This window comes from Tachyglossus aculeatus, chromosome 5, assembly GCF_015852505.1.
Source record: "Tachyglossus aculeatus isolate mTacAcu1 chromosome 5, mTacAcu1.pri, whole genome shotgun sequence".
NCBI classification, from domain to species: Eukaryota; Metazoa; Chordata; class Mammalia; order Monotremata; family Tachyglossidae; genus Tachyglossus; species Tachyglossus aculeatus.
This window is the reverse complement of record NC_052070.1, coordinates 41,840,307-41,852,667: the sequence shown is the minus strand read 5'-3', so window position 1 is coordinate 41,852,667 and position 12,361 is coordinate 41,840,307.

Below are 12,361 nucleotides of genomic sequence, written 5' to 3'. Positions count from 1 at the left end.
AGCCTTACATGGGACAATCTGATTACCTTCAATCTACCCCCAGTGCTTAGAACAGTGCTCAGCACATAGTAAGTGCTTAACAAATACTATAATTATTATTGCTATTATCTCGGTCTCTTCATTCCTTCAAGGCTGACCTACTAGCTGCACCTCTTAACTCTCCCTCCTTCATTCCCTCAGCCTCAGCACTCCTTCTCGCTCTAACATCCCACTCCACCTTCAAAGTCTTTCTAAAGTACTACCTCCTCTGATGAACCTTTCCTGATCTATTCCCCCGAAAACCCTAAGTTTTACAAATCAATCAACCTAGCCCAGTACCTCTGTACTTATATGTACCCTTTTTCCTCTCCTCCTCCCCATCCCCTCCCAGCCCAACCTCCTTCCCCTCCCCACAGCACTTGTATATATTTGTACGGATTCATTACACTATTTATTTTACTTGTACATATTTACTGTTCTATTTATTTTGCTAATGATGTGCATATAGCTATAATTCTATTTGTTCTGATGATTTTGACGCCTGTCTACATGTTTTGTTTTGTTGTCTGTCTCCCCCTTCTAGACTGTGAGCCCGTTGTTGGGTAGGGACTGTCTCTATATGTTGCCAACTTGTACTTCCCAAGCGCTTAGTACAGTGCTCTGCACACAGTAAGCACTCAATAAATACGATTGAATAATGAAAGTTCATTCATCCTTCATTTTCACTTCTCTATTGGAATTTCATGTTTGTGTCCACAGGAGAACGTAAGCCCCTGTGGGCAGGGAAAGTGTCACTTCTTTGTTTTGCACTTTCCCAAACATTTAGGCAAGTTCACTGCATTAAATGGGCCCTCAATAAATACTATTACTACTGGGAGACGAGAGATCTAATCTGGAATCTAATCCCAGGTCTTCTCCCTGGCCTTCTGGGGACTTTGGGCAAGGTGTTAAACCTCTTTGGGCTACAGTTTTCTCATTTGTAAAATGGGGATAAAATACCTGCTCTTACTCCTTCTTATATTGTAAACCTTGTGTGGGACAGCAAATGTGTCTGATCAAATGAAAAGCAGCATGGTGTAGTGGATAGAGCAGGGACTGGGGAATCAGAAGGTCATGGGTTTTAATCCTGGCTCCACCACTTGTCTATTGTGTGACTTTGGGCAAGTCACTTCTCGTCTGTGTGTCTCAGTTAACTCATCTGTATAATGGGGATTGAGACTGTAAGCCCCACATGGGACGGGAGCTGTGTCCAACCTGATTTGCTTTTATTGCCCTCAGTGCTTAGTACAGTGCCTGGCATACAGTAGGCACTTAAATATAGTGACTTTCCCATCACTGTGGACGGCACTACCATCACTTCCTGTCTCACAAGCCCACAACCTTGGTGTCATCCTTGACTCCACTCTCTGATTCACCCCACACAACCAATCCGTTACCAAAACCTGCTGATCTTACCTTCACAACATCGCCAAGATCCGCCCTTTACTCTCTATCCAAACCACTACTTTGTTGGTACAATCTCTCATCCAATCCCGACTGGATTACTTCATCAGTCTCCTCTCTGATCTCCCAACCTCCTGTCTCTCCCCACTTCAGTCTATACTTCACTCCGCTGCCCAGATTATCTTTGTACAGAAACACTCTGAGCATGTCACTCCCCTCCTCAAAAATCTCCAGTGGCTGCCTGTCAACCTACGAATCAAGCAAAAACTCCTCACTCTCGGCTTCAAGACTCTCCATCACCTCGCCCCCTTCTACCTCACCTCTCTTCTCTCCTTCTACAGCCCAGCCCACACCCTCCACTCCTCTGTTGCTAACCTCCTCACTGTGTTTTGTTCTTGCCTGTCTCACTGTAGACCCCTGGCCCATGTCCTACCTCTGGCCTGGAATGCCCTCCCTCCTTACACGCGCCAAGCTAGCTCTCTTCCTCCCTTCCAAGCCCTACTGAGAGCTCACCTCCTCCAGGAGGCCTTCCCAGACTAAGCCCCCCTTTTCCTCTACCCCTCCCCACCATTGTCCCCACTCCCTCCCTCTGCTCTATCCCCTTCCCTTCCCCACAGCACTTTTGTATATTTGTACATATCTATTACTCTATTTTATTAATGATGTGTATATATCCATAATTCTATTTGTTTTGGTGGTATTGACACCTGTCCAGGTGTTTTGTTTTGTTGTCTGTCTCTCCCTTCCAAACTGTGATCCCGTTGTTGGGTAGGTACTGTATCTGTTGCCGAATTTAGTTTCCAAGCACTTAGTACAGTGCTCTGTGCACACTAAGTGATCAAATATGATTGAATGAATGAATGAAAATGCCATAAAATAATTAGTTTGCCTAGTGCTTGGAATGGAGTAGGTATTTAATAGCTACCATTAGCACTTACCAGCCCACTAAGATAAGGGCTGAAGGCTTAAACTGTGTTTGCAGTAGGACATCAATTAATTAATGGCATTTATTGAGCACTAACTGTGTGCAGTACCTGTACCAAGTGATGGAGAGAGGACAGTGCAACAAAATTGGTAGACAAGTTACCTGCCCACAATAAGCTTATAGTCTAGAACCAGTTTAGAATGTGTGGACCCTGGCTTTCCTCTCTAAGGAATGGGAATTCTGCCCCCAGATGGTTCTCTGACTCAGTTTCCCCATTTGTAAAAAGGGCTTGGAAAATAGTAAGTGCTTAATAAATAAATACTATTGTTGTTGTTGAAGTTGTTATTAAGGGTTCCTGGCAGATGATCAGTTCCTTTGTCATATCCAACTTTGTGATTTTATCTGCCCTCTTTATTCTTCCAATTTCCTGTTGTTGGGTAGGGACAGTATCTATATGTTGCCAACTTGTACTTCCCAAGAGCTTAGTACAGTGCTCTGTACACAGTAAGCACTCAATAAATATGATCTAATGAATGAATGAATGAACCTAATAAAACAGATCCTCCACCCCACAGCTTCTCTAAACTCTGGGAAGTGTTTGCTAGGGAAGGGAAAATGACAGTCAAACAACAAGGGGAACTAAAAAACAAGTCAAAACAAAAAAAAACACTCAGAGTCAGTAGTAACTGTGGGTCCAGTACTCACAAGGATTGGTATGGGGCTGACAGTGATCTCTGGAATTTCACCCCAGAATCAAATCTCCAAAAATATAGCTTTCCCCTTGCAGATGGGGGCAAGGAGACAGAGAGCTCTAGGCTCAGTTCCAGGAAAGTCTTACTAAAATCACATCTCCTCCAGGGAGCCTTCCCTGACTAATCTCTCGTCTCTCCACCCTATTTCCCCTCCCTACTATATGACCTATGAAAATGAGGGTATTTAGCCTTCCAAGCAGGCGGCAGTGGTAAATCACTTCCGTATTTTTACCAAGAAAAGTCAGTGGATCCACTACCAGAACAATGCAGATGTAGAGTGGGGTGTTCTGGGAGAGATGTATCCATGGTGTTGCTATGGGTCAGAAATGACTCAATGGCATAAGACAAAACAAGCCTTCAAAGCACTTTAAACTCAACCCATCAGTATCATGTTTATATGCATATCCTTATAGTCATTTGCTTCCTCTGCCATTTATTTCACTGTCCACCTCCCCCTGATAGACTGCAAGCTCCTTAATGTCAGGAATTATATTTATCTACTCTACTGCAAGCTGTATGTCCCTTAAGCACTTTGCTACTCACCCCAGACCCACAGCACTTATGTAAATTCCCTCGTATGTGCTATTTCCCCTACCCATAATTTAATGTCTGTCCTACCCTTCAGACCATAAGCTCCTTGTAGGCAGGGATCAGATCAACCAACTCTACTGTATCGTACTTTCCCAAATACTCAGGACAATGCTTTGCACACAATAAGCATTCAATAAATGCAACTGAATGATTGATTATTAAGAGCTTACTGTAAGCCAAGAACCTACTTTATGCTGAGCACTCTACTAGATGCTTGGGAATGTACAATACAAGAAAAGGTACGGTACATACCCCAAGAGCTCTTACATCTAATGTGGACAGAGGAAACCACAAATTAACTTACAATTTACTGTCAGAGAGGGCAGGAAGACAAGCAAAGATACAACTGTTAACAGCAAGAATATGGACAGCTGAATAAGCATATAGAGCATTGTAATAACAGTGATGGTTTTTGTTAAGCGCTTCCTATGTGCCGAGCACTGTTCTAAGCGCTGGGGTAGGTACAAGGTTAACAGGTTGTCCCACGTGGGGCTCACAGTCTTAATCCCCATTTTACAAATGAGGGAACTGAGGCCCAGAGAAGTTAAGTGACTTCCCCAAAGTCACACAGCTGACAAGTTGTGGAGCCGGGATTAGAACCCATGACCTCTGACTCCCAAGCCCGGGCTCTTTCCACTAAGCCACACTGCTTCCCAGTACCTCAAGCCATACACAAGTGCCAAGTGTGGAAGGAGGGGTGATAAGATGTGGAGATAGTGAAATGAATCATGGATGGCTTCCTGGAGATGGTGGGATTTCAGGAGGACTTTAAAGATGGAAAGCTGTGATTGGACAGATTTTAAGGGGAAGGGAATGCCATGAATGGGGAAGATGTGAGCTAGGGGTAAGAATTGGTCAGAATCCATCCCCCTGCCTCCCCTGGCTCTGAACATAGTGATAACAATATACTGATAATAATGATGATAAAGACGATAATAATATAATAGTAATGGTATTTGTTAAGTGCTTACTATATGTCAAGTATGCTACCAATCCCTGGGATAGATACAAATTAATTAGCTGGGACATAGTTCCTTTTCCACATGGGGCTCAATTGAAGTGGGAGGGAGCACAGGCATTTAATTGCCATTTTGTAGATGGGGCAAGTGAGTCACAGAGAAGTGCACCGTACTAAGCACCCTCTGGGAAGAGGAAAGATAATCGGGTTGGACATGATCCCTGCCCAGATGGGGCTTACAGTCTAAGTAGGGTTCTCTCACTCCCTTCTGCACAACCCTTGCATTTGGATTTGCACACTTTATTCACCCCTCCCTCAGCCCCACAGTCCTTATGAGCATCTCCATAATTTATTTACTTTAACTTCTGTCTTCCCCTCCAGACTGTTAGCTTGTTGTGGGCAAGGAACATATCAACCAACTCTGGTATATTGTACTCTCCTAAGGACACCTCCTCAGCCCTCCCATGCTAGTTGACTGTTCGCTCCCCTCCCCAGGTATCTCTGCTCCCTGACCCCCCCTTAACTGGCCCACCCTACTCCAGCTCTTAATAGTTTGTATCTGCTCTCTGTGGCATCATTGTCTGCCAATTCTATTGTTGCCATAGCATATTGATTGCTCAACTACACCCTGTGATGCCATCACCTACTTTTATCATTGCTACTGTTTTATTGCTTCTGCATCTCAATTGTTAACCCCCTGCGGTACTGTCACTCGCCCTGCTGACCTCACCATGAACTTTCAGTTCCCTTGCTCCCAACTGCCATTCCCATTCCTCACCTTCCCCTTCCCCTCTCCCACCCAGCTGTTTCCCTCCCTCTCACCCACCAAGACCGCTCCCCCTCAACCCCTACCAAGGATTCCTCTGTACCAGCGCAGGTCCTCCGCTTCTCCCTCCCAGCCCCCCTCCTCCCCTTCTCCCCGCCCCCACCCCATCCCAGTTCTCCTTTCCCATCGCCACCCCCCTTCCCACTCTCCCCGCCTAGGCCCCCGCCAACTCATCCCAATCCAAACCCTCCCCACCCCTCGCACCCTTCCCCCTCCCTCCCCACCCTCGACAGCTGATGCCAAGTGTGGCCTCTGGAACCCCCACTCCGTTTTAAGTAAGATCCCTTTCATCGTGGACCTTTTCCTTTCCAGTTCTCTACTCCTCCTCGCCCTAACTGAAACATGGCTGTCGCCGGACGACACGGTCTCTTCTGCCGCTCTCTGCAGTGCAGGCCTCTTCTTCTCCCACTCCCCTAGACTCACCGGAAAAGGAGGAGGTGTCGGTTTCCTTCTCGCCCCCCAATGTCGCTTTCGCACTATCCCTTCTCCCCCTTCCCTTTCCTTCCCTTCCTTTGAAGCCCACATTATTCGCCTCTACCACCCCCTCCAGATTCTTGTAGCCGTCATCTACCGCCCTCCGGGCCCCACTTCCAACTTCTTTAACGACTTTGACCCCTTCCTCACATTTCTTCTCTCCTTCTCCATGCCCACTCTGATACTCGGAGACTTCAATATCCACATGGATATCCCTAACGACTCCTCTGCCGCCCGCCTTCTATCTCTCCTTGACGCTGCTAACCTCTTCCTCCACCCCACCTCACCCACTCACCAACTTGGTCATACCCTCGACCTCATCATCTCCTACCGCTACACTGTGTCCACCCTCACCAACTCTGTGATCCCTCTCTCTGATCATAATCTTCTCACCTGCCTCCTCACTCACACTCCTTTCCCCTGTAAATCCGTATTACTCCCTCACAGAGATCTCCGCTCTCTGGACCCCACCCATCTTTCGGAGCGCCTCACACCCCACCTCGCTGCCCTCTCCTCTCTACCCAGTCTTGATGATCAGATTACTGCTCTCAACTCTACCCTTTCTACTCAGCTAGACTCGCTTGCTCCCCTTTCCCTTCGCCGTTCTCGCACCACTAACCCACAGCCCTGGATCACTGCCACTGTCCGCCTCCTTCGCTCTTATGCTCGAGCTGCCGAACGCTGCTGGCGAAAGTCTAAACATTATGCCAACCTCGTTCACTTCAAGTTTATCCTTTCCTGCCTTAACTCAGCCCTCTCTTCTGCCAGACAAAACTATTTCTCCTCCCTTATTGACACCCATGCCCATCACCCCCGCCAGCTCTTCCGTACATTCAACTCCCTTCTCAGGCCCCCGGTTCCTCCCCCTCCTCCTTCCCTCACCCCCAAAGATCTGGCCTCCTACTTCATTAACAAAATTAAATCCATCAGGTCCGACCTCCCCAAAGTCTCTTCCCCCCTTTCTCCAACCCCCCGGCTCTCAACACTCTCTGCTACTCTCCCATCCTTCCCAGCGGTATCCTCAGAGGAACTCTCCTCCCTCCTCTCAAGTGCTACTCCGGCCACCTGTGCTTCTGACCCCATTCCCTCTCATCTTATGAAATCTCTCGCTCCATCCCTTCTCCCCTCCTTAACTTCCATCTTCAACCGCTCACTCTCCACTGGTTCCTTCCCCTCTGCCTTCAAACATGCCCATGTCTCTCCCATCCTAAAAAAACCCTCTCTTGACCCCACCTCACCTTCTAGTTATCGTCCCATATCCCTCCTACCATTCCTTTCCAAACTCCTTGAACGAGTTGTCTACACGCGCTGCCTAGAATTCCTCAACAACAACTCTCTCCTCGACCCCCTCCAGTCTGGCTTCCATCCCCTTCATTCCACGGAAACTGCCCTCTCAAAGGTCACCAATGACCTCCTGCTTGCCAAATCCAACGGCTCATACTCTGTCCTAATCCTCCTCGACCTCTCAACTGCCTTTGACACTGTGGACCACCCCCTTCTCCTCAACACGCTATCTGACCTTGGCTTCACAGACTCCGTCCTCTCCTGGTTCTCCTCTTATCTCTCCGGTCGTTCTTTCTCAGTCTCTTTTGCAGGCTCCTCCTCCCCCTCCCATCCTCTTACTGTGGGGGTTCCCCAAGGTTCAGTGCTTGGTCCCCTTCTGTTCTCAATCTACACTCACTCCCTTGGTGACCTCATTCGCTCCCACAGCTTCAACTATCATCTCTACGCTGATGACACCCAGATTCACATCTCTGCCCCTGCTCTCTCCCCATCCCTCCAGGCTCGCATCTCCTCCTGCCTTCAGGACATCTCCATCTGGATGTCCGCCCGCCACCTAAAGCTCAACATGTCGAAGACTGAGCTCCTTGTCTTCCCTCCCAAACCTTGTCCTCTCCCTGACTTTCCCATCTCTGTTGACGGCACTACCATCCTTCCCGTCTCACAAGCCCGCAACCTTGGTGTCATCCTCGACTCCGCTCTCTCATTCACCCCTCACATCCAAGCCGTCACCAAAACCTGCCGGTCTCAGCTCCGCAACATTGCCAAGATCCGCCCTTTCCTCTCCATCCAAACCGCTACCCTGCTCATTCAAGCTCTCATCCTATCCCGTCTGGACTACTGCACTAGCCTTCTCTCTGATCTCCCATCCTCGTGTCTCTCTCCACTTCAATCCATACTTCATGCTGCTGCCCGGATTATCTTTGTCCAGAAACGCTCTGGACATATTACTCCCCTCCTCAAAAACCTCCAATGGCTACCGATCAATCTGCGCATCAGGCAGAAACTCCTCACCCTGGGCTTCAAGGCTCTCCATCACCTCGCCCCCCTCCTACCTCACCTCCCTTCTCTCCTTCTACTGCCCAGCCCGCACCCTCTGCTCCTCCACCACTAATCTCCTCACTGTACCTCGCTCTCGCCTGTCCCGCCATCGACCCCCGGCCCACGTCATCCCCCGGGCCTGGAATGCCCTCCCTCTGCCCATCCGCCAAGCTAGCTCTCTTCCTCCCTTCAAGGCCCTGCTGAGAGCTCACCTCCTCCAGGAGGCCTTCCCAGACTGAGCCCCTTCTTTCCTGTCCCCCTCGTCCCCCTCTCCATCCCCCCATCTTACCTCCTTCCCTTCCCCACAGCACCTGTATATATGTATATATGGTTGTACATATTTATTACTCTATTTATTTATTTATTTATTTATTTTACTTGTACATTTCTATCCTACTTATTTTATTTTGTTGGTATGTTTGGTTCTGTTCTCTGTCTCCCCCTTTTAGACTGTGAGCCCACTGTTGGGCAGGGACTGTCTCTATGTGATGCCAATTTGTACTTCCCAAGCGCTTAGTACAGTGCTCTGCACATAGTAAGTGCTCAATAAATACGATTGATTGATTGATTGATTGACTTAGTACTGTGCTCCGCACACAGTAAATGCTCAATAATAGTACTAATGGTATTTGCTAAGTGCATGCTATGTGCAAAGCACTGTTCTAAGCACTGGGGGGATATAAGGTGATCAGGTCATCCCACGTGAGGCATTCAATCGATTGATTGAGGGACTGCCACCATTAGGGGAAGGGAGGCAGAAGAGGAGCCTGTGAAAGACACTTAGAATCATCATCATCAATCGTATTTATTGAGTGCTTACTGTGTGCAGAGCACTGTACTAAGTGCTTGGGAAGTACAAATTGGCATCATATAGAGACAGTCCCTACCCAACAGTGGGCTCACAGTCTAAAATGGGGAGACAAAACCAAACATACTAACAAAATAAAATAAATAGAATAGATATGTACAAGTAAAATAAATAAATAAATAAATAAATAGAATGAACAGCTAGAGAGCTAAGAGCAGAACCAGGAGAGGACAATGTCAGTGAAACCATGGTTAGATAATGTTTCCAGGAGGAGGAGGAGGCTGATGGGAGGGTGGAATCCCACCCGCTGAACAACTCAAAGCTGGGCCAGCAAACCAGCAGGGTTCCAGGAGAATTCCCTCCCCTGAGGCGAGATGCCTCCCTCATTTGAGCCATGTTTAATCTGGCTCCTCTCACAACCTTTCATTTTAATCATGAAGGGTCAGCTGTCACTGCACAAATGTTACCCTTAATCTGTTTTCTGGGTGTACATTATATCTGTAATCATTTGATCCGATATTTAGAGATTCACCAAATGCCAGCGGGGGGCTAGGCTAGGTTGGGTGGGAATGATGAGCCCAGGAGGATTGGAGAATGTCTCCCAGCCCAGTCCTCACTGGAAACCTTCGCCAGCTGCCGAGACCTAATGGAAAAGAAGCATGGTTTAGTGGGAAGAGCACAGAGCTGGGCTTTGGAGGATCTGAGTTCTAATCCCCTCTCCATCACTTGCCTGCTTTGTGACCTGGACAAGTCACTTAACTTCTCTGGCCTCAGCTTCCCTAACTGTTCTCTGTTCTACTTAGACTGTGAGCCCCATATGGGACAGGGACTATGTTTGTTCTGATTAACTTGTATTTACCTCAGCACTTAGAACAGTGCTTGACACAAAGTAAGCCACTTAAATGTCATAATTATAACTCCCACAAAACTTATTTTGTGCTTATACTGTATTGTAAATTATATTGAAGAAGCAATATTGAAGAAGCATGGAGAAGCAGCGTGGCTCAGTGGAAAAAGGACGGGCAGGGGAGTCAGAGGTCATGGGTTCAAATACTGCCTCTGCCAACTGTCAGTTATGTGACTTTGGGCAAGTCACTTAACTTCTCTGTGCCTCAGTTACCTCATCTGTAAAATGAGGATTAGAACTGTGAGCCCCCCATGGGACAACCTGATCACCTTGTAACCTCCCCAGCGCTTAGAACAGTGCTTTGCACATAGTAAGCACTTAACAAATACCATTATTATTATCATTATTATAAATTCCTTGAGAGCATGGATTACATCTATTGTATTGTACTCTCCCGAAAGTTTATTACAGTGATCTGCACATCAAGTGCTTAGTACAGTGCTCTGCACACAGTAAGCACTCAATAAATATGATTGAATAAATGAATAGTAAGCACTCAAGAAATCCTATTGCCTGATAGACTAGCTGAATGAAAAGTGGTGTCACCAGAATGTTTCATCAGCATTCTGACATTGCCTCTGTAATCCTGGGAAATGAGACACCCAATTGTATCTAACCAAAATATCTTTTTGTCAGGACCTACAGCATCAGAGTGCTTAGTACAGTGCTCTTTGCACAGTAAGCACTCAATAAATACGATTGAATGAATCAGAGGAATACTTTCTGGGAGGAGCTTAATTAAGACACGAGAAGTCAGAAAGAAGGTATGGATTTTCCTAAACCTGGAAACTTTTTTAAAAAAATCTGCTGTGCAGGAGTTTCTTGGAATCAATGAGCTTTTTTTTAAGTGGAAGGGGAGTCAGGCCCGGCCAAACCCCTGAGCCTAAACTTGTGCTGGGAACCCGCTCTAACTGATTACCATCTAGACTAGGGGGATGATGGCATTTGGAAAAACCAATGAGGAAAAGATTCATGCATTCATGAGCATTTAATGATGCCCTACTGCACTGAGCACCTATACATTGTAGAGCACTATTCTGACCCCCTACTGTGTGCAGAGCATTTCGTTGAGTACCTATTGGGTCCAGAGCACTTTATGGAGCTCCTAGTTGGTCCAGGCTCATGGAAAGGATCTTACAGCCTAACACAGGAGAAAGGCAGACAGGTTTTGTCTACATACAGTGGAAAAAGGAGGACTTGCAGACAAAAACAAAGATCTTCATTTCTGAGCAGAAAATGGCCAGTTGTCCAAAACCCTCTATAATCAATCAACTGAATTTATTGAGCATTTACTGCCTGCAGAGCTTGGGAGGGTATAGTACAACAGAGTTGGTAGACATGTTCCCTTCCCGCAACGAGAATTTCCAATCTAGAAGAGGAAAGGCTGACAGACAGGAAGGCACACTCCTGGGGTGGCATAAATAAATAAATTGCAAATATATATGTGTGCTGTGGAAATGGGAGGGAGGATGAATGAAGGGAGCAAGTAAGGACGATGCAGAAGGGACTGAGAGAAGGAGAGGAGGGCTTAGTCAGGGAAGGCTTCTAATAGCTAAGCCCTGAGGGCTGCGGAAACCAAGCCACGGCCCACACTACTCCATCTCCTCAGATGAGCCAAGGTGGACACCTGAATTCCTGACAAAAAAGCACACATAACTTCACACAGATTGCATTGACATGCAGCACAGTGTGATGTGTCTCAGCTACCTCATCTGTGAAATGGGGATCAAGGCTGAGAGCCTTGATCACAGTCCTGATGGGCTCTTGGCAAAGGTAGGCTGAGTTTAAGCAATCTCGGAATGTTTCTCTGGGGCATGCCTGTCCCCCTGCATCCTCCCACCCCCCTTCCCACCCCCAACCCCACTCCCACACATCACTGATTGAACCTGGGAGGAGAAATGAACTTCAGGGTTATGTGGGGGTCCAGAGAACTCAGCAGCAAGAGCTGCAGCCAGAGAGGGCTCAGCATTTCACACTGGACATAAGAAAATCCAGTTCCAAATTTGGACGAGACAGAGGACAGGTCAGTTGCCAAGTGGGCAACCAGATGAATCCCCAGGGCTAGTGAGTGCACCCTTCTCCCTAGCCTTGCCTCCCCACACTTCTGGACCCATTTGTGCCTGCAGCCCTCGGCCCAGCAGAGAGATGACCAGTAAGCAGGGTGGCAGTCTGGCAAGTGGCCGAGCCATATTAACCTCCAAATACACAAATAAACAAGAGTCTAACTATACACTTTCTCAACCCACATGAATATAGATGCACATAATAATAACAATTAGGGTATTTGTTAAGTGCTTACTATGTGCAAGCACTGTTCTAAGCGCTGGGGTAGATACAAGGTAATCAGGTTGTCCCATATGGGGCTCACAGTCTCAA